Source organism: Halichoeres trimaculatus, unplaced genomic scaffold, assembly GCF_033239565.1.
Source record: "Halichoeres trimaculatus isolate MK-OKI-2021-1 unplaced genomic scaffold, fHalTri1.1 fHalTri1_scaffold_6, whole genome shotgun sequence".
NCBI classification, from domain to species: domain Eukaryota; kingdom Metazoa; phylum Chordata; class Actinopteri; order Labriformes; family Labridae; genus Halichoeres; species Halichoeres trimaculatus.
Window position 1 is genome coordinate 33425121 of NW_027437184.1, and position 23165 is coordinate 33448285.

The window sequence follows — 23165 nt, forward strand, 5'->3', positions numbered from 1 at the left end:
GGGCCTTTCTGTGTGGAGTTTGCATGTTTTCCCCGTGCATGCGTGGGTTCTCCGGCTTCCTCCCACAGTCCAAAAACATGCTCACAGGTTAGATGACTATTCTAAATTCTTATTAGCCACGATTACATGAGGAGTTTTTTGTCTTTTCGAATGACTTTTGCGACAACACTAGTATACATGGAAAGGAATATTCCAATCTCTGGTCTACATGCGCAGCTATAATCAAACAGAATAGTAAATGGGGCATGCGCAGAAAAACGTTAACATCACAAGATTTATCAAAGCTGAAGGACGACAGTTTGTTTATCACGGTGTTGCAATACTCCGTATTGCGAGTTTGTCGTCGGTCCAGCCTTGATATTATGTTCATTTCTTTCAAAGTTTGGATCAAAAGCAAACTTTCCTCCAGTGCTGACGGCTCGCCGCCATTTTTAAAGTTGAGGAACGTCTCTAGTTAGAGCATGCGCTGAAAGAACGCACCCTGACAACTTTCCATTTGAGTGGAAACATGATACCTCAATCTGTTTGGGGAAAGGAATATTCCACCCCTGTGAAACCAATTAAATGTCCATTTGGATTGGCACTTTCCTTTCAGAATGAGGTGTATACAAAGGTTAAATTCTTTAAACCGAATGTAAGCGGAATATTTGGGTCCATGTATACGTGGCTATTGTTGTAACTGTATGGGATCTTTAATGCACTGTTGGGTATCTCCATGTTCTCTTTGACCTGCCACTAATTGTTGATATGTAATGTAATCTGCTTGACCCTGGCTAGGGTCTGTTGAAGGCTGCTGTGTATCGATGTGCTCTCTGTCATGTACTGACTTTTATTTTATTTATGTTATATTCATGCTGTTTCTTCTTGCTGTTTGTAGTAAGATGTGTAGCCTAGGTGGACCGCAAAATCAGAATGGCCCATTGGAATAAATAAAGTTGTCTAAACTAAACAAATCTAAACTTAATTGTCTGTTGGTGTGAGTGTGTGCGTGTGAATGGTTGTCTGTCTCTATGTGTCAGCCCTGTGATTGACTGGGGACCAGTCCAGGGTGTACCCCGCCTCTCACCCTATGACAGCTGGGATAGGCTCCAGTCACCCGGGACCCTGAACAGGATAAGTGGCTTAGAAAATTAATGAATGAATTTCTCAATATATAAACTTGCAATACTGTGGTCACGTCCAGCATGGAAAATCTCCTACTCTCCACTCCCTCACAGTCACAAGGATGCATTTAGGTACCTAAACATGGTACCAACTGATTTTACAGTAAGTAGAAGTACCTGATTTGGTACCCATCCCTACTCTTGGGAGCCAAAAGCATGCCCTCCTGGTTGGCAAATTGCACAAAACTGCCCTTTTGGCCTGTTGACACATAAGCAAAATGGCCCTCTCGGGTGGCAAACGTGTGCAAACATGCAAAACTCAGTGCCCTCTTCAGTGGTGAAAATGTGCTGTGTGTGCCTTTTTTTTCTTTTTGCCCCTGTCCTTCAAAAAGTCAACGCACACCACTGTTAGATAAAGCAGGGAGGTGTAAAAAATGACGAATAAAAGGGACCAATCAACTGGGTTGTGCACAGAATCTCTGAGATTAGGTGACCCACCTGCAGGAAGTAATTCAGGGTATGATATGTCGGTGCACACACTAACACACACAAACAAAACAGTGTTAATTCATCCGCTGCAACAAATGAAGTGATACATCTCAAAATAAGAGTCAACAGCAGAGTAAGCTGTTTGGCATTGGTAGAGATGATCGGGTAAATATTTCATGGGTGAAACCCACGAACTCAGCTCTGCTGCTCATCATGTTTCTAACCAAAGTGACTTCATTCAATAGAGGAATAAACAGCCTTTCTTTGTTACAACAAATCCACCAAACACAAGTGTCCCCACTTTTTGTGCTAAGTTTGGATGATGAACTGTTTTTTAAGGTATGTCTTGTGATGTAGAGTTGTTGTCATAGCAACAGGAAAGGGTCAATGCAACATCCCTAAATGTATCTTTCGACCTTTCCAACAATGATTAACAGACATTAAAACTGCCACTCTTACTGTGTACGGTTATTAGCTGGACTTTGAACAACATGTTTTTTAATGAGGTTTATTTGCACAGAAAAGAGCTGGTTATATATTTAAAAAAAGCATTAACAGCACATGTATTTAACCCTTTATGTTCTCTGAGATGCAGACAATAAACAGGTCTTTAAGGCACAAAAGCTGCTTCTTCCAACATCAGTCAAAGTCAAAGACATCACAAGGTAAAAGCTTCAGTGTCTGTAAATCTGGTTTTACTCATGGCTTTACGTCAATAAGGAAAGACTTTCTTTACCTTTATCTCAGCTTTTACATTTGCATTCTTTGTGCAGTATGTTTTCTGTCTCTAAAAATATCTGCATATTGCTTTTCTTTATCACAGTCATAAGCATAAGGCATATGTACGGCCATCTGTGCATTTAGTATCTGTTAATGTAAATATCTGGTCCTGTATGTACAGCTCAAGAGACAGGAGGGAGTCAGCAGACTGAGCGTTTAACATCCTGCTACAGATCTCTGCAGCTAGAAATGTGGAGGTGGACGAGCTTTCCATTTTAAAGGGGATTAAAAGTTTTTCAGGTTTCACTAATTTGCTGTCTGTGGCAACAGTCTAGTTTGGTCTTTAAGATGTGTTTTTCTTTCCATCTTATCACTTGGTCTCAATTCAATGTCAGATTTAAACTCTGTCGATAGGTTAATGAAACTGATTCTTATTTTTCTGCCACTAAAATCTGCAATTGTTGGAGTGGACAAAATTTGAGCGCAAAAAAAGAAAAATAACAGTGATTAATGGATAGGTGGGATCGCTCTCCTTGGAGCCACTTCCTCTTTAAAAGCCGTCTCTGACTCCCCCCCTTCCTCTCATTGCACGCCGGGTCACTCCGTGTTGTGCACAAAGGCAGCAAAGATTGGATCTCACTCAGCGGCAGCAGCACCTCAGCCGTGATTGCAGGGTGGCTCTAACAGGGGGCCTGACCTTCACTGAGAGTGGCAGGGAGAAGCTGGAAAACATCCTGGGTGGTTATCTGCCAGGCTCCCCCTCTTCTCACCCACATCCCGTGTAAAAAGAGAAGATTTGGAGTCAGTTTGTGGATTTACTGTGGTGTGCTCATGAGTAAGAGCTGACTGTATCTCCTCTCAGCAGCCAGCAGCGCTCACTAAGGCTGCCCCTCTCGCTCTGTCTCCTCCGATCCCCGGCTCTCCATCACACCTCTCCTGCAGATAAATGCTCCCCGTGGCTGGATGTGTGTGTTTTTGTTTTTAGCACTTTGGCACCCAGAGGATGTGTTTGGCTCTGTCAAGGTCAGCCGTCTTTATTCCAGGCACGTCGGAGTGCTGTTGGGTGCCAGGAAACAAGCAACTTTTTCTCATTGGCTCCTCGCTTTTTTTAATCGCAGCCGGATGTACGGTGAATACGAGATGAGGAGCAGAGGTCTGAGGAATGGTAATACGCTGGGTTCAGGTCTTTCATTGGATCAGGGTTATTCTTCAGACTTTTCTTTGTTTATCAGACTGCAAGTCTTCATTTGGGGATAATATGGACGAAAAATACCTGATATTTGGCTCCTGAGGCTTTTTTTATTGGTGTGGTATCAAATGGGTAACAGAATCACATGCCCTTTACTAGAGCTGTATTCAAATTTAAAATTCCTAATACAACGTCCAACATAAACCAAATATTACATCAGAAACAACAAACAGGTCAATCGATCAATGCAGAGATTCAAGGTGCCTCAATGTGACTTATTATCGGTCAAAATCATTTTTCCAATTGATCACAAAAAACACAAGCTGAGTCCATTTTAAAATGTATTCTGATACCTGAGTTATCCTACCAGTTGGAAACTCGCCCCATACTGGTGTGTAACAGGTGAATACCCTGATTCCTGCATGGATGTGGTTTCTCTTATAGGCCTGACAGGAATGGAAGGAAGAATTCATTCTTTTGTTCATTTGCTGGTCGTTAGTCATCACTGGTTTGGCCGGCTGGCCCTGACCCCACCCCCTACTCTCCAAATTTCCTGTCTCTCTTTAGCCGTCTGATCCAATAAAGGGAAAAATGTCTGATATTAAAAACTTTTTCATAAGATCATTTTGTACAGATACATTTTTTGAGGGTGGAATCTTCTCATTTGTGCTTCAAAGTGCTGGAGTTTTTATCATGATGCCTCTTTTTTTATGATGCTTATAGGTTTTAATCTCCAGTTTGTCTTTTAGGGTGAGAAACTGAATATTTTAGCTCCTGTTGAAAAATATTGAAAAACATCAAGAGGCAGAGCAGGGACCAAGCTGGGATTTCTGTTTTGGTGGGCCTTAAAATTACAAACGTTAGTCAATCACCATTTAAAGTAATAAAAACAATTGATATGCTACTGTTACTATAGCCGCGTTTCCACCGAGCAGACTGGTACGGTTTGTCTCGGTATGGCGCGCATTTTGTGGCTTTTCCACTGACTTATCCCAGGACAGATGTCTACCATGAGTCTGGTTCTGTCCGAGGTTTCTGCCTGTTAAAGGGAAGTTTTTCCTTGCCATTGTAACTTGCTAAACGCTGCAAAGTCCTGTACTCATGGTGGATTAAGATAAGATAAGACTCCTTATCTTGTCTTGATGTTGGGTTTCTGCTAATAGTTTCTGCTACCACGAGAGGGCACAGTTTTGCTGTGGAAACGCAAACAGGATCAGGCTTAACTGTACTAAACTGTGCCAAACCGTACTGAACCAAACCGGACTGCTTGGTGGAAACGCAGTTTTAGTGTGGTTTTATTGCGGGCTTGGTTTCTTTTTGCTCCTTTAGTATTTGTTTGCAAAACTCATTCATTAATTCATTTTCTATACATAAAAGTAAGAGAAAAATAAATATATATATATATATATATATATATATATATATATATATATATATATATATATATATATATATATATATATATATATAATTTTTTTATATATATATATATATATATATATATATTTTATATATATATATATATATATATATATATAATTTTTTTTTTTTTCTCTCTCTTACTTTTATGAGATAAGGGTAGGCGTTATAAGCTCTGCTTCAGCCTACACCTTTTCGGTCAGTCTCTGTTTCGATGACTCGATCATTTTCCGTTTGTTTTGCCTTTGTATTTTTCTACCTTCTGTATTTATTTTTATTTTTCTACTGTCAAATTGACCGAAATCAATCAATCAATCAATCAATCTATCCTGCTTTTCCTGTTCAGGGTCGCTGAAGCCTATTCCAGATGTCATTGCGCGAGAGGCAGGGTACACCCTGGACTGGTCGCCAGCCAATCACAGGGCTGACACATAGAGATTGGCAACCATTCACAAACACATTCACACCTACGGACAATTTAGAGTGATCAATTAACCTGGTGAGCATGTTTTTGGACTGTGGGAGGAAGCCGGAGTACCTGGAGAGAACCCATGCATGCACAGAGAGAACATGCAAACTCCACACAGAAAGGCCCACCGGCCAAGGTGGGTGTTTGAACCGGTGACCTTCTTGCTGTGAGGCTGCAGTGCTAACCGTTGCGCCACTGTGCAGCCCTTGGTCAAAACAGTTTTTTTTTTTTTTTTTTTTTCTTTCAACAGGTTGAATAAAGATTTCTAACTTGGCTCATTTTTATAAAAAACAGGGCATCTAACAATAACAAACTGAACGTGACGTTACAAAACTTCACTATGTTCCTTTCAACTGATTTAAAAATAAAACATTTCAAAGAAAAGTTCAGTGTGGCCCTGTTAAAAAGAAATGTTCCAAATGTTTTCAATGTAGGGCTCATCACACAAAAAACTGAGCACTAAAAAAAATCTCAGCAAGTGTTAATGTTGTATTTTAAAAACACTGTCCTTTTAGACTTGATATGAGCCACATTCACCTGGCAGGTCCAGAGAAATGTCTCAGTTCAAGAAACTAAAAAAAGAGAAATAGAGACTCGAATTACTCAATGAGTTAAAAAGAATCTGCCCATGTGGTGAGAAAAATGTTCTTGTTATTAAAGAAGAATAATATCTCTATATGAGAAATGTTACCCATCAATTTTTATTATCCCACCAGCAGATTCATTTTACTCTTTTTAAATACTTCAGGTTTCATTTTTGTCTTTGAGCATCTTAATATAAGACATTTTCTACACTTTTCAGCTCAATGTGGCTAATACTAAGTCTTCAATGTCAACTTTTACTAAAAATAACAACTTAATGAGTATTGTTTCCACACTTTTGTACAAAAAAATAAATAAATAAATAAACAGCCTCTGAAGCTGTTTAGTCCAGGGCCTTCACTAGTTTTATAAACAGGATCAGCAGTTTGGAGACCAGGGGGACAGCAGGGCACCCTCAGAGATCACACGAGGGATAAAAACTACCAGAGAAGAAGCCGAGTAATCATAAGAGCTTGTCAGGTAAGGACAACAAGTTTTATCTGTAAACCATCCGGTAAACTTAACTCTAAACTTCCACTTTACATAATTAGGTGAATTTAGATGAAAAGAAGAATACGAGACTTGATAAAGTGAAATAAAGAAGAGAAAGTTACAAGGAAGGTAAAAGAAAAGCACTCAATATAAAAAAGGACTATATTCAGATATTTTCTCTATAAAGGCCTCATCTTGAATAAAATACTACAAACCCTTTAATATCTTTGCAAATCCAGAGTGTGTTTGTTTAGATGATGTGGTCTGCTTCAGACACTGGTCTGTTATTTTTGTTTAACTTTAAAATCTTTTTGGTTTGTCATAGAGATCTACTCATTATTTTCATGTCTTTCCAGACTAGGGATGGGTAACTTTCACATTTGAAACGACATGGTCCCTTTTCCCGGTACCTGGTAATCGGTATCGGTACTAAATGGAACCAATTTTCTGTACTTTTGTCTGTGTTTATGTGGCAATAAATATCAATTTATTTGATAATAACATGTAAAGTCTTTTCAATTTAACATATTTATTTTTCAATATATAACTTTGCAATGCTGTGTTCATGTCCAGCATGGAAAATCTCCTACTCTTCTACATCCTCACAGTCACAAGGATGCATTTAGGTACCTAAACATGGTACCTTTTGATTTTATGTGAATCGGTACCCAGTACTTTTGACAGAATTTGGTGGGTACCTATAAAAGTACCTAATTTGGTACCCATCCCTATTGCAGACAGATGGAGAGCAGTGGTGAGGAAACCCCATGGCTCCACACAGATAACCCTTATATGACCCTGCTATTATCAAAACTAGACCTGCTGTCTTCAGAGACACAAACCAAACACAGCTCTCCAGGAAGAACTTGCTTTGGATCCATTTTTGCTTCTGTTTTTCAGTATTGTTTGATTCTGAGAGTATCAAATTGATGTTATCGCTACAACTCTTCCCCTCACCTCGGCTTCTTTTGAAGAATAAACAAAGGATCCTTAACTTTGAAACATGAGGGATTTTTTTCACCAAAGCTTTGCCATGTGTACTTGTGTAATTTAGCGAGTTGCAGTGAGACCATACTTAACACCACGAGAAAGAGCAGAGGAGACGCTGGCACATTTTCACACAGCAGCTGCTCTGATTTGGTAAATTCACGCCCAGGCGCAGACGTCCACCGTTTGGCCGACTTTAAACAGGAGACGTGGGGTTAGGCTGAGCGTTTGTAGCTGCTTTAAAGTGCCTCACTTACATTTCTGTTGGTGCTCTGGGAGCTGCTGCAGAGCCAAATAAGAGTGCGGCGTCAGAAGTAGCTGAGAGATGTTTTTTACCCTGACAGGTTGAAAAGAAGAGGCTGAAGCAGCAGCTGGAGCTTCAATGAAGAGCTGCAAACATTGTTTGAAGCTCTGCAAAAACCACTCCTCTATGCGTGGATGTAGGAGTAGCAGCTACTTAATGCATGATTTGGAGCTAAGCAGATAACACAAACAGGATGATAACAGCAGACTTTGAACTAATAAGAGGCACGAGGTAGAGAAAGAGAGGAGAGGGCTAAAAAACATGGCCTCTGGTGGAGAAAGCGTGGAAACCTCAGAGACAGAGCATGACAGAAATAAATCCGCCGTGCCCTATTTTCAACAGAAAGACAGAATAGTGTGAGTCACCTCAGAGAGAGACAGAGACGTGGCTGTCTGTAAGGTGACATCTGGGCTCCTCCTGGCTCATAGTTCAGCTGTGGGTTGACAATCTGGAGGAACACAAAGCCCGACCTGCAGAACGGAGCTTTGAACAGTTTGCCCCGCTCTGCTCCCCAGAGATCAAACTCTGCTTTATTTTAATCTCTCCTCAACTCCTCGGCAGGTTGATATCCTCTCCAGCTGGCTACGTTCACTCTGCTCTAACTCACAAACTCACAAACTCTCAGGCTCAGGGGGAATGATTAGCACAGGCCTGCTCCTGGTGTGTACACTGGGGTCAGTGATGGAGGAGTACAGAGTCAGGTACGCTACGCATCACAGCACATCATCCTCTGTGCAACAATGGAGGCAGTTCTAGACACGGGAAATAAAGATTACACCACCAGATCAAGACTGTTGATGTGTCCCAAATCACACACTTCTGCACTCACACTTCCTGTTTTAAGGAGTGCATAAGAGTGTTCACACTGACAGTGTGGAAAAACACAGTCCACTTTGATTTCTCAGCTGGCGCACTCAAAACAGTCGAAAAGTTGAGTCTGTAACGCCGGACACTTCTCACACTCAGTGGTCCCCATAATGGCTTCGTAGAGGAAGGAGTAGAAACTGATCAAAGAATAGTTTATGGATGTAATCATAGACTGTCATAAAATAGACGTCATCTTGCTTGGCTGGGGTGGGGTCACCACAAAAAATATAGGTCAAAAAAATCTGTCTCTCCAGTCATTCCAGATGGGCTGTGGTCAAATTTTAAAAAATGAATACACCTCGTGATTGTTGTGGTGATTTGAAGATATCATTTGGTTGACTTGTGTTTAAGTCCTCTGTTTTTCTGAAAACTTTCGTATTCATTAGCTATAAGAGGTTAAAAATTAGGTTTAATGTCACATTTAACAATGATTGACAGCTGCCAATCTCGTGTATTTTTTTTTGGAGATTGTAAAATATGTCGGGAGGTAGAGTCAAGAAGTGATTAGACTCGCAAAAGAAAAAATAATTATTATTTTTATCACTTGGCTCCACTCAGATTCTCCCAGAATCCCTCACTGTGTCCACTGCGCAGACTGTGGCTGCACAACTGCTGCCAATGGCTGCGCCTGTGATGGGGGAATTTTGGCTTCAAAAACGTACAATGGTAAATGGCGGAGCCACGATGTCCACTCCATATACAGTATATGGATGTAACCAGTGACAAGCAAGTAATCACAGTGTTCCATTTGGGACAACTACCTGGTAAGATTCTAGAAAGTGCAGAGTGTACACTGAGCATTTTAGGTACGTGTAATTACCAAAGTGCGCAATTTGGGACACAGCTTTGTGTCAAAATCATCTGAATATATTACTCTTTTCTTCTTCATGAAAATTTTACCTCATTTTACAAGTTTTCATAAATCAAAAAAAACAACAATGTGGAAGATATTTTTTAAAGATGCTGTGAGGAGGATCTGTTTTAACTGGACTGCCTCGCCACCTTCTGGTCCATTGTCTCCCATACACTGTCGAAGTGACTTTTAACTGGGCGTGCATTTGTTTTGGAACTAATTCTCCTAGTTCAAGTCAAATTTTACTGGATACGACTCGACGAGGTAAGGGATGTATTAGTACAGTTACATAGTGCTGTTGTTTGAAACGTGACAACAAGCTAACACAAATTTGTACAGTACATCAGTAGCCAGCTATATGTAGTGCTATCGGCAGCCCAGTGTTGTGACGTAGGCTAACGTAATGCTCAGTTTGTTCAGTAGTTTAGTGGACATTCATACGCAGCTCTGGCAACCTGGTGCTCTAAGACGTGTCTGTAATGTGTAACGTTAGTGAATCCTGGTTATGTCCTGCCAGTCATCTACCAATCAGCGCTAACGTAACCTCACTCTTCATTTTATTGATAGACTCTCAAGTTTGAACAGACCACTGCAGAATAGCTGCTGACTGTGGGTTGGAATCAACATTAGCACAAACAGTTTAACCCGTGTTTTAGGCCTGAACCACATGAATATGGATATTTTTTTGATCGCATATCTTTGTCCTCGTTTAAAAAGAAAATCTCCGTCCACACCACGGAAATATCTCTGTCCATACGAAGAGGCCAAACTGAAAACGATCGCTTCTGAAGCCTGCAATGCCATGCCTGGCCGATAAGTGGCAGGTTAGCAAAATGTGAAAACCATCGAAGAAGAACGTTATGAGCATGCGCAGTCAAACACAGTGGCTGTGTCCGAAATGGCATACTAACATACTAACATACTACATGGTCGTTGTGTATATACTGTATACTACATACTATAAGTATGATTAGAGTGCCAACCGTTTTCACTGTAGTATACTACTCGGTTTTCCATGATGCAGCACACATAAGTCTATGGAAGCACACCAGGCTATCAAATATCTCAGATGATTCGCCAAATTTGAAAGTTTTAAGTACATTTTAGGCGAGGAAGTCATCACGCAGAATACCAAAATGTGGTCATTTGGGCCACAAAACGCACGGATACAAATTTAATTTCGACATTTCGGACATTCTGTTAAGAGCGCCAATATGCTATCGAAGAAACTTCCGGTCGGCTCCAAAACAAGAGCCTAATTTACAAAAGCGTTAAAGAACTTAAAGGAGATAAACGGGTGCTTTTATTTTGAAAATGGGAAGTTCGCTAGTGGATGATTTTTAGCTAACACCGGTCTCAAGACGAATTCATTACTCTTCAAAAAATTAAAAAATGTTTACTGCTCACAGACACCGAAGACGATCCATCCGTCGCCTCAGGCACTTTATTTCTTTGTACTTACGTTTAGGTTTCCCTGTAGAGCTAAGTCCATTTTAGTTGCTTCTCATCTTGTCATCGTTTATAAATACGGGGCTCGCAATGCATTATGGGGCGTGTCAGTGCGACTAGTATGCCCACCTCCCATACTTAAAATGTTTACCGATATAGTATACATCCGGGTATTTCTCGCGCACACAATCTTTTCATACTATTTAATGTGAACGCACTACATACTATTTTTGACGTCACACTTAGTATGAGTAGTATGTTAGTATGCCATTTCGGACACAGCCAGTGACTTGTTGCTAGGCGCTTGACGTTATCGCGTCAACACCAGCTCCATTTAACACAGCTACACGGATCCACTCAACCGGATATTTTTTTATTTCTTCACTTTTTTATCCGTTTTTAAAAATCTCTGTTTATGTGGGTGAAATCGCCTTGTTCGTGTGGTTGAGTGGCCCCATTGGACAGAAAAATGTGCGGTTAGGAATATATCCATATACGTGTGGTTTAGGCTTTAGCCCGTGCTCTGTCACTCTCCTGTTAAGCTTTCTTCTGCTCTGATCTCCTTTTTCTTTTTCCTTCATCCTTCTTTCTTCTGTGTGCTACTAAACTACCATAGCTACAAAATAAATCCAAGAAATTCTTTTCAGCAGAGACGAACACAGATCTCACCACTCACTTCTAAACTTTGTCAACCAGCGTAGTGTTGTTACCATACATGGATTCATGTTCTTCCCAGTAAATCTGACTCAACCACAGATTATGAGAGAAGGTATTTAGAAATAAACACCTCTATAATATCTCAAATCATGCGTTATTAAGTTTAGAAAATTTCAAGATCACCTTTGAAGTCCTCACAGGTCTGATCTTTCTACATATTTACAATCAGCTTCTTTTCAGCTTTAAGAGCAGTAAACAGTTATACAGTTTAAGGTGGGAGGCTCATCATGTGTAAAAGGTCCTGAGCATGATGTCACAAACAGACAGAAACACAGGAGAGTTACTTTTTGCTTTCATTTAGAGATCAGCTTTTCAACCTTTATATGACCCACTCAAAAAATGGTATTAACAATTTAAGTTCCTCGTTTGTCTTGGTTTTATTCTCTGACAGATGTGTGGTGTGGTCTCCACGGTAACAGGGTCAGGGTTCACTCCTTTCTTTAGCAGGAAGAAAGGGAGAAAGAAAAAGAGATGAGGAGCAGAGAAAAAGATGGTGTGTGAAAAGGGGAAAGGTTTGAAGGTGAGGGACTGAAAATGTAAATGAGGGAAAAATCACCCAGCACGGTGAATAACTCACATTCAGCCGGACTGTTCGGCTGAATGTCACAGCCCATGTTAAAAAGGGAGACGTCCAACATGCCCGCTTGTTACCGGCGTGCTGCCATGATACCAAAGGTCTGCTTTACATATCTCACAGGCAGTCATACCAGGAGAAACCTGTTCAGGTTCCTGTGATGCATCAGTTGAAACTTTTCTGCTGTGATTTGTGGGTTCAGCCCTCAGCAGCCAGCTTCAGAGCGAGGTTTAATATCTGCTGAGCTGACATTCATTAAAAAAAAACCGTTAAATTCATCAGACATTTCTTAAGTTATGATTAACTGTTGTACCCCAAATTTACAGACTACTTTTCTTCAAGTCCTTTGTGAGGAATAACCAGGAAATAAGTCCAGCAAACACAGTCCTTATCAACAAACCACTGGACACGGGCTGGGGAAGCAGATGGCACCAAAACTGATGACAAAATTGAGTTTAAAAACATTAAAAATATAAATTTGATGGTGAAATCTTCAAATTCGAATCCCTCTTGTGATTTTTTTAAAAAGAAACCTGTTCACATGCTGGAACAGAAGTCCTGGTAATGTCATATCACTGCTCAAACACTGTACTGATAACAAAACCGTTCATTAGATCTGCTGTCATCTGTCCAAAACAGACACGCTGCCTTTCTTTCTAAATGGGTTTGTAGAATAAAAGCAGTGCATTATTTCCCAACATCATTTTAAATCCACCACAGCAGCACTCCAGCAGCAGAGCAAACCTCACCCGTCCGTCCGTCTGTCTGTCTCTGTGGTGCGCTGTTTACATTAAACAGAGCTCATCTCATGATAAGTGCAGATATGAGCTGCAGCCAGTCAAAAACAAAAAGGTTGCACTTTTCTCCTCCAGATGATTTCAGTTAAGTCCACGCTGAGCGTATTAATGGATTCAGCCTCGATCGGGCCTCGTTGCTTACTCAGCGGTTACATATCAAGTTACATTTCAGCTTTTCATCAACAGCTCCGGCCTTTGTTCCACTTCTTTAAACCTCAATGTTCTTTCAGTCCACCAAGCACTTTTTTCTGATACATCCACAGTGTGCCTGTGAGAGCGGAGTGAGAGACAGGCTGTAACAAAATACTGCATGCTGTCTTATTGCATTTGGAGGCAATAAATTGCTTTTCTTTCCAAAGTTAATCTCAGGGGGATAAAATGAGCTTCTTACAAGCTGAAACTTCTGCAGGTGAGTCACCCAGCATGGAGGGCAGGAGGACACCAAGTTACAACAGAAAGAAAGAAATAATCACTTTCTTTTATTCTGGGCGGGAGATAAGACTTATTTCCCCTCCTGTAATATCTTTCTTTCTTTTTCTTTCTTTTTTTTACTCTCCAGTCCCCACCTGGAAGTTTACCTGCACATGCTTCTCCATCCAAACTAACTGTCTATGGTTGAATTTATCAGACCTCCAAAGACAGAGTTCACTCACATACACAAATCCCTTCTGTTCAGGCAGCCACTGGCTGATTTATTCTTACTAGATATTTATACTGAAATGTACGCCTTCAAATGATGTGAACAGTCGCCTGTCTCTACAGTATCGCTCTGTGCAGACTGGGTGACCATTGACAGCTGGGTTCAGCTCCAGGTCCCTGAGATAATGAATGGGTGACTTTCATTCCTTCCACAATAAATTCACACTTCAGCAAGAGACATATGTCTTTACAACAACTTGTCACACTACCAGTTTTGTCCAGAGGGGTCTCCAGACTCAACGCAACACCAAACCTGCTCACACTTGCTTTAAGGCAGGTACCCACTACAGAATAATTGGCTGTTTTTTTCCTAATTTCCTCCTTTCGATCAAAGCCAGCAAAGGCCTGACTGTCTCAGTCAATGGTCGTAATTGAACTGAAGTCTGCAGACATCTATGGTAACCAATGAGTAAAGTTTCTTGGGCGAGACAGTTAACCTAAACGCTGGCCCACATTACAGGTTTCTTCAAACCTTCACACATTTAGAGAGCTCACACTTGATAATAACACACACTCATATTCCAACTCTTGCGTAGTAACATGTGATGGACAAACAGGAAAATGTAGAAAAAGAAAAAAACACGAAAAAGAAAAATAAATGTGAAAAAAGTCAGGGAGATGGTGTTGATATGAGCTGTATGAATGACATTTGGAGTTGGAAGTGAGTAAAGTCATCACAGGTAACAAAGATAGATTTCTTCCTCTTGGGCAAGGTTATAATAGTTTTGGATTTGTCATTTTAGTTTAGTTAGATTTAGTTTTGATTTTTTTTTTCCATTACATTTTAGTTTTAATTAGTTTTAGAGCGGGCATTCTAGTTTTTATTTAGTTTTGATTTTTGCAAAAAGGCTTAGTTTTAGTTAGTTTTAGTTTAGTTTTAGTTTAGTTTCAGTTTAGTTTTAGTTTTTTCATACCTTATTAACCAGGTGCAGGATTCAAAAAGGTCAGAGTAAATATTTTGTCATACTGTTTATTTTCAAGTCCAACATAGCGCTCACTGCTCAGTCAATGCTGATACTGAACTGTTGGCTGCTGCCTTCAACACATGAAAATAATAAAAATAATGTAAAAAAATATTTACATAAATTATATAAAAAATAATGTTAACCTAAATTACATAAAATTAATATAAACTAAAACTATATAAAACAATATAATATGAGCTTAAATATTTAGAAACTTGGACTCTAACAAGAAAGACAGACTTAAATACAATTAAAGTCAGACTCACATGCAATTAAACTATTACAGATGCTCTGATTCGTTGCTCCACCACGTTTCATTGCCGCACAGAGCACAGCCAGTCAGTGCAGTTAACAAGCACGTCCCAGTACGTCGCTATGATGGTGCTGTACGGCACTGACAACTGCCGAAAACTGTCGTAAAATTGGTTGGGAAAATGTGTCACATTAATTTAAATCATAAAGGCTGTTAATATTGTCAAAAACTATAACAAAGGGAATTTTCTCTATAATTTTAGTTAGTTTCAGTTAGTTTTGTGAACACAAGATACAGTTTTAGTTTACTTATCGTTTTTGTTTCTTTTTTAGTTTCGTTTTAGTAAACTATTATAGCCTTGCTCTTGGGTCAGTCAGCTATCGCTTGATTGGCTCTGGTATGAAAATGCTCATGTTTTTTGCCTTGCTGAATTGGCATGCTTAACTAATGCTTTAGCCCTGTTGTTTACAAGTAAGATGCTAACGGGAGCTAACATTTTTTTCTGTAGACAGTATAAAGAGATGTAGTCTCCATGACATTACCCATCCATTTCTGGTAAGAAGTTTTGAAGCAAATCCCTGTAGAAAAAAAATACGACATAAACACATTTTACAATCCTCGAGAAAAAGAAAAAAAAACGCGAGAACGTCAGCCGTCAATCATCGTTAAACGTGACATAAAGCCTCTTTTTTAATCTCATATAACTAATGAAAACGAAATTTTTCAGAAAAAAAGAAGACTGGAATACAAGGCAGCCAAATGATATCTTCAAACCACCACAACAATCAGATGTGAGAAACATTTCTGTGAGGAGTTTTAATGTTTTAAAGTTTGACCCCAGCTCATCTGGAATGACTGGGAAGCTGGGTTTTTTGACCTATACTGCAACCAGCCACCAGGGGGAGCAGTTTTTGTGGCGACCTCACTTTGAGCCGAGCAAAATGGCGTCCATATTTTTTACAGTCTATGTGTGTACCATCAAAAGAATTAGCTAGTCAGATGGACACCAGGCTGTAAACATGTTGATATCTACTGTAAAAATGTTTTGGGCACTTGGGTTTGCACCTCATCTCATGGTCTATGGACTTAACGGTGTCAGCAAGCAGAAGCTAAACCCTCTAAGATCTTTTCAGCTGACTGATTTGACATGACATGAACAGTTTGCCTCTGGCATTGCTCATGTTATTGATAATCAATAACCATTGTCAGGAGGTTTTGACCAATCAGTATCAAGCATCTCACACACCCATCAGATCAGTAAGACATCCAGGTAATGACAGCCAATATCATAAAACTGTGCAAACACTCGTTCATAAGCTAAGCTGGTAAATCTCCCAGGTATTAATGGAGTCCTTTTCCATCCAGTAGTGTCACCCCCAGCTGGCCATTACATTAAATTACAGGAGCGTCAGATGCTTCATTCATTTTTTATTTTTTCTCACACACTCCTCTCCCGGCAGCTTTAGCTCAATTCCACATGTTTTCTTTTTTTTCTAAGCTTTAAAATTCCCCGATGGTTTCACACAACTTCATAAAAAACATCTGCTTTTATTCAGCTGCCAGGATTTTATCAAATCTCAACACAGCCATAAACATTTTCAAGAAATAATCAGCCAGCTTAACGAGAAAGAAAAGAAAACATCGTGTGGATCTGACTGAGCTAAGGAGCTAAAGTACGAGTTGTTCAGAAACGCACACATGCTGCAGCACTTCCAGCCTCATACATCAATTACAGCTTCAAAGAAAAATCCAATTTAAAAATTCAGTCAATTCTGGGCAAAGGGCAGCTTCAAAGTGCCAGAGGTTCCTCCTCAACGCTCAGTGAGGAGCTGTGAGGAGCGGTGAGGGTCAGAGTGAGAGCCTCACACTGAAGGAGTAGGAAGCACAAGCACACTTTCATCACAGGTGGTCTGTGGGAGTCAGAGTCCACTCACTTTTTCATCTGCGGGGAGGTTCCCCCTCGCCCCCCTCAGTGCTCCTCCTGTTTAATCATGCTTTACACTGTACGCTTTGAAGAGCTGCTATTGATATGGATGGGATCTCCCTCTTATCCACCTGTCTACTGTGTACGGGTGATTGAGTCGGTCAAAGAGAGACTGGGCTGAATGGAGTCAGTGCCTGCAGCAATCTGAAGCCAATCTGCAGACTGCTGCTCGCAGAAATGAGGCTGTCCTCTTTTCCACCTGCCTGCGCTGCTTCTTCAGCTTCTGCTGCTTCTCTTTAATTGACAGAGCTCTCTGAGGCGCAGAGCGATCAGCTTCCTGATACAAAGTGATGGCTGTCAGTTAGCGGCACACATTCTCGCAGACTGCAATCACAGCTGGACTGCGGAGACGTCTCCCTGATGCACAAAACCGCTTCACTTCTGCAAGAACAGCACCTACTTTCATCCCACTTAACAAGCACTTTCCTCCAATCACTGCGAGAACAACAACAGCACAAGCAAAATCCCTCAAACTTCCAGACAATACCCTTCCTTCACTCCCGCAGGGAGCAAACTTCACAGGAGTTTACGGAGGGATTGTTTTGCTCTGCGCAGCCAAAGGGCTGATTCTAAATACAGGTTTGCTTCCTACACCTTTCCAGGATGGTAATCACCAGCAGCCAGCGGCCCTCCACTGCTGTCACAGAGTTTTATGCAGAACAGAAATCACAGCGGCTGCTCAGACCTCTGCTTAATTACACCGGGGATTCAGACACTTGGTGACTTCGCTCCAGGGAAATGAACCACATCATTGTGTTATTAATTCCTCAGCAGCTAGCCCCACTTTTTATGTTTTTAGCCTGAAATATTTCCAATTTATTACCAAAAATCAAAAGAGAACATGACATTCCCCTTTAATGGGAGCAAAATTGGAAGTTTGGAAGACTTGCTCATCAATGTCTCGCTTGAACCAAAAAATGTAATTTGTGATTTAAGTTTCATTTTCCTTTACAGTTCAAACTGTGTCCCAACAGCCTGATGTGATTCTGACAGATCTAATAGAGCATTCATCATGAATTCTACTGTACAACCTTGTAGTTAATAAAACGGACAGTGATATATTACAATCCCCTGTGCGCTAATGCTGGCAGAGGAGAAGCAAGGACAGATGAGACGGCACGAGGCCATAAGACGCTGTGTTTATTGGTTATTCTTCTGAGATGCTTCAAAGAGCTCTTTATACATCAGAATGTATAACAGACAGGATGGAAATACACTCCAGTGGCTCTCAGGCTGCTCGGTGTTGTATAATTTTAGATTAACTGTTCTTTTCCTTTGTTGAGCACAATCAAGTGTGTCCAAACACACAGTAATCACTGAGGAAGTATACACAGGCTCGATACGAGCTGTGCCTCATTTATTGACATGTAATATATTCAACAAGCTTAATGCTTTAAATGCTTTAACAAGCACTTCACAATACAGGGAGGGAAATTTAGTTCCCATTATTTGAATTTTCACAAGCATTAACTTCAAAGTGGCAGACGCAAAATTAACTCAGCTGTTAGATGAAAAAAGTGGAAGTTTTGCTCATTTTTGGTTCAAAGAGTTCTTTTTTTGTCTAATTACTGCCTTTACATTCCATTAGAATATTAGTATGCTTCTTCATGTGGTTGTATATTTCTCAAGCTAAATGCTAGCATCAGCATGCTAGAACTTTGACCAATACAGTGCTAGCTGAAAAGCTAGAGTTAAGCAGACACAATGTGAAGGATATTTACTTCTTATTGAAACTTAAGTCTAGCCAAATGACATGTTAGCATTTGCTAGCTAGCAAGTTGCAAATGGAGTTAGTAATGAGTAATAATCATTAATTATTTAATGCTGCTAGCATGGCAGAAATGTGTTGTGGCTTGTTTGGCTTAAGCTAAAATTGAGACCACTCACATTTAAGGGCATATTCAGACCTGGACTGTTTGGTCCACTTTAAATGGACCAGGGTTTGTTTCCCACGCTGGTGCGGACTTTTCATGCAGGTGTGAATAGACACAAACGAACCCTGGTGCGGACCAAACAACCAGACCGAGACCCACTTTTGAGGTGGTCTTGGTCCGCCTCCAAACGAACTCTGGTGCAGTTTGTGGTTCTCCGGTGCAGGTCTGAATACAAACCAAGGTCCATCTGAACTAACTACAGGATACATGCGTCTTTTGGGCCTATAAAGCCACCGTAACCTAACCGTCTTTGGTTCATACCTGATCCTCCGTCTTCTGTTTAGCCACGCTGTTGCTGGCATGTTGTGGGTCAGGACACACAGAGCATAGCGTCTCCTTGCTGCACGCATTCTTCTTCACTGTTACAAAATTTGAAACGGTGTTGTTAAGCCTGCTTTGAAGTAGCTGCTCTTGAAACTGAAAAAGATTTTGCAGCTTTAATAAGAGCACAAACACACGTTTACCTCCATTTCCTGGTCTGTATTCTGTGTGCCGCCCTTTGTCAGTGCTGTCCAATGAGAGCACCAATCGTCACACACATGGATGTGTTTAAAGAATATAGTCCACTTGCAAAAAGTACAATCTGAATATGAACCGCACCAAACGAAAAAAAATAAAGTCCGCTTTTGGTCCGGACCAAACAAGTGGACCAAAGGACTTTTCTGGTCTGAATACAGCCTAAGTCAGAGGTTTCCGAACTTTTCAGTCTCCGACCACCAAGACAGCTGTGTCAGAGACCGGTGACCCCTGGCCAATTGAAAAACTGACAAAAACCATCAAAAGGCCTAAGATGCTTCATTTTAAAAAATTGAAAAATATACAAAGAACAAGAAAAATAAGACCTATGCAGACATACTGCTGTGTTTGTAAATTACTTTGTCGAGACTGATGCCACCTGGCTTAGTCGTAAGTCTTCAACAAAAAATGTGGGAAACGGATCAAACATTTTACTGTTTACATGATTAACATAACATTTAACCCCTATTTTTATTTATATAATAAAAGTTAGGGTGAAATTTGACTTTGTGAATAGTTTTTGAATTGAACAAGATTTTGTGACCCCCACTTTGAGAACCACTGGTCTAGTCTACTGACATGTTAATATTTGCCAACTAGCACAAAGCTAAAGTGATCAACAGGAACCTTGTCGGTTTTCATTATTTGTTATCAAATGTTGCTAGCATGGCTGAAATGTGGTTTGGTGTGTTGGACTAAAACCATAGACTCATTCCACCTCCTGAATGATTGTGGGTGGAACTTCCTGTAATTTAACTGTAGTAAAGATGCAATGCTCTTCTACCTTTCCTCTTGTTGGCTAAATATGTTAGCGAATCACAGTTGTTTTGGAAGATATTTACTTCAGTTCAGCAAACACTGCTGGAACAGTTATATCTAACAAAAGAGCTTTAATACTTGGTGTGCCTTTTACAGTTGTGTCAACAGATGAGACATGCTCACACATCAACCAAACATGGTTTCTGGCGTAACAGTTTGAGCTTATCCTGCTGATCTATGTCTTTAGTTTCCTAAAGGTCTTCTATTATCAAGTCATGTGATGCTATAAAATCACCATGACTGATAACTGTTGGCTAGTGCAAGCTGTGCAATGCTGTGTGCAGTGGAGACAGTGCACAGAAGGAACTGGGAGAGGAGATGGAACAACCACTAAATGAAGAGTCATTAGACTTCCCATTACAAGATTATCAGCACGTTACGCTGTGGACTGTGGTGACCTGAGGAAGGTTAACTGTTTTACTGCTGAGTAAAATTAATGGTTTATTTTGTAGAGAGGTTTAAGTCTGGAGTTCTGCAGTAAGTCCCTCCTGCAGACTTCAGCCCCGAAACACATCAGTGAGGAGCTTTCCTTCTGCACAACTGCAGTAAGTGGAGATGCACCGTCTATCTTCAAACCTAGCCAGTGATTAAAACCACTTTACGACTGGTATGCAGAGAGCAGCTGATGGTGAACTACAGTTCAGTGACTGAGTCCTGTTTACAGCACTCATCCACAGCTCCATCCCTCACGGACTGGTTTACTCTACTGTTTGCATCTGCTGCTGGACCAAAGCTGAAGACTCCAAATGGAGCGCAGCCAACGGTGTTTTCAGCCAGTAAACCTGGCATATTGACGAAGACACCTCGTTCTTATTTATAGCTACAGCCTTGTTTGCCATGTCCATATGCACTGACTAATTAGGTGGTGTGTTGTGTTCTCTAACATGTACAAGCTCATTATGTCCTACAAACGACTTCTATGTTGGCTAGTAAGATTTTTTTACCGGCCTTTTATGATGAAGCATCCATCAACAGACATGGAAATGACTGTTTCAATTTGTGTCACTGATGCTGATGAATGGCAGGCACCTTTGGATTTATATCAGACACATAACATGCATGTTTTCATCCTGACTTTAACACCATAGGACACTTCGATGAACACTAATTGTTTTCAACTCAAACAAGGAGAAGTGATGGATACCTTAACCTGGCAGTGAAGTTCTATTAACTACAGCTTTCCAGTGAAAATCTCTATTTGTTGACATCCAGAGGATTTCTATGCCTCACAGAGGATCAGTTTTTATTCTGAGACTATCCAGACCCTGTCTCTCCAAAAGCAAAAGTTATTTGTGGTAATTTTAGTATAAATTTTTGTGAAGTGTAACCATTTTGTTAGCTAACACTGCAAACAGAAGGTTGCCATCTCTGTACTGAACAGTCAACCAGTAATAAGGTTGGGTGTGGATCAGCTGATCCCCATATCCATGACGTCTGCGAATGAAGCGTCCAGCTAGCTAAATTGATTAAAAATCCAAATTGTGGTCTCAAATCACCCAGAAAAGAGTTGACTGTGAGAACATTTTATCTGAACACAGGGTCATGAAATCTGCCAGTTAACAATGTGAAATCAATTTACCAAGTATGACTACAGTTAGCAGAGTTAGCACCTTGTTAAACAACCTCTGGTTGAATTAGCCTTAAACTCCTTCCCTAAAAACTTTTTTTTCCATTTTCTGGATCTGAACTGCTAAACTGCTCTGTACTACTAAATGTTATCTGTGCTTGTTTAACTGGAGCAACAGCACCACCTAGTGGCAGGTGGTTGCGCTACAGCCACTGACTGGATAGTTTATAGGCTTGAGGTCTGTGATGTCACTTAGACGTGTCTGATACAAAGTTTTTAAGACGATCGTCTGCGCATGCCATGGTGCCACCTAGCTTTAGCCTCTAGCCTCTTCGCAGACAGCTTCAAGATGCCCACCTGTCAGTCAAGTCACACATGCCCTTATATGGGCAAAACTCATACATTTAAACATTTTTGAAAATAACAAGTTATGAAAAATTGCCTCTCCTGTAAAGTGTGTGCTGATTGAGAAAGGAGCTATTCAGACCAAAAGTGATTTTTGAACCAGACCATTTAAATATCTATTTTTGCTGTTTTACTATGTGTGTAAGTGGATTCTGGTGTTTCTATAGCCAGCCTCAAATGGACACTTGAGGAACTGCAGTTTTTTTGGGTTTTTTTCCCCCTTTAGGGTTTTCCTTTTTTGGGGAGGGGCTTTTTATGACTTTAATTGGATAGAAGAGAGGACAGTGGATAGTGGAGAAAACTGGGCAAGAGTGAGGAGAGACATGCGGGGGAAGGAGGCCACAGGCTGGATGTAAACCCAGGCCACTCTTGTGAAGGGGAACCTCACGGAACATGACCTGGAACACAAGGCTATCTGCACAATTTCACATTAGGATCATATTTTAAAACTGGAGGTTACCCCTTTCAACCAAAACAACATTCATAACTATTCAACTCCAACTCATACATTGTTTCCAATACTTCTGGAGCGAGCCTCAAGAGGACACTTGATGAATTGCAGTTTGCAAAGGCTTCACTTGTAGTGGACAGAGGTTGCCACTTGATTCCTCGTCAAGTGATCCACTCAGGCTGGATGAAAACATTTCAAACCTCTCCCCTCAAAAGAAGCAGCACATCACCTCTTTCTATAGACCCTGTATGTTAAAGTCACAGATTCATCTCAGCACATGGTCAGACAGCTTATGGTGGATAATAATAAACCCTCCAGTTAAACCACAGAGCCGCAGCTAGAGCTTAAAGTGATGGGAGGTAGACGGAAAAATCTGCAGCAGATTCAGGTTTAACAGAAAAAGCTACACCCTGTTTTTAAAACCTCTATGAAGCTTTTTTTAAATTATTTTTTCTAGCTTACTCATGGATTTCTAAAGAAGAGATGTGTCTCTTCAAAAGAAACAATCACAGACAGAGAAAAGCAGATGATTTATCACTTTACTCAAACTGCAATTTATAT

The 23165-nt window shown here is 40.5% G+C and overlaps 1 protein-coding gene across 2 annotated transcripts in view; it reads right to left on the reverse strand.

The window, feature by feature from the left end:
• Positions 1-23165, reverse strand: part of srrm3 (serine/arginine repetitive matrix 3) — a 187322-nt gene that overhangs the window by 99859 nt on the left and 64298 nt on the right. The window lies entirely within an intron of this gene.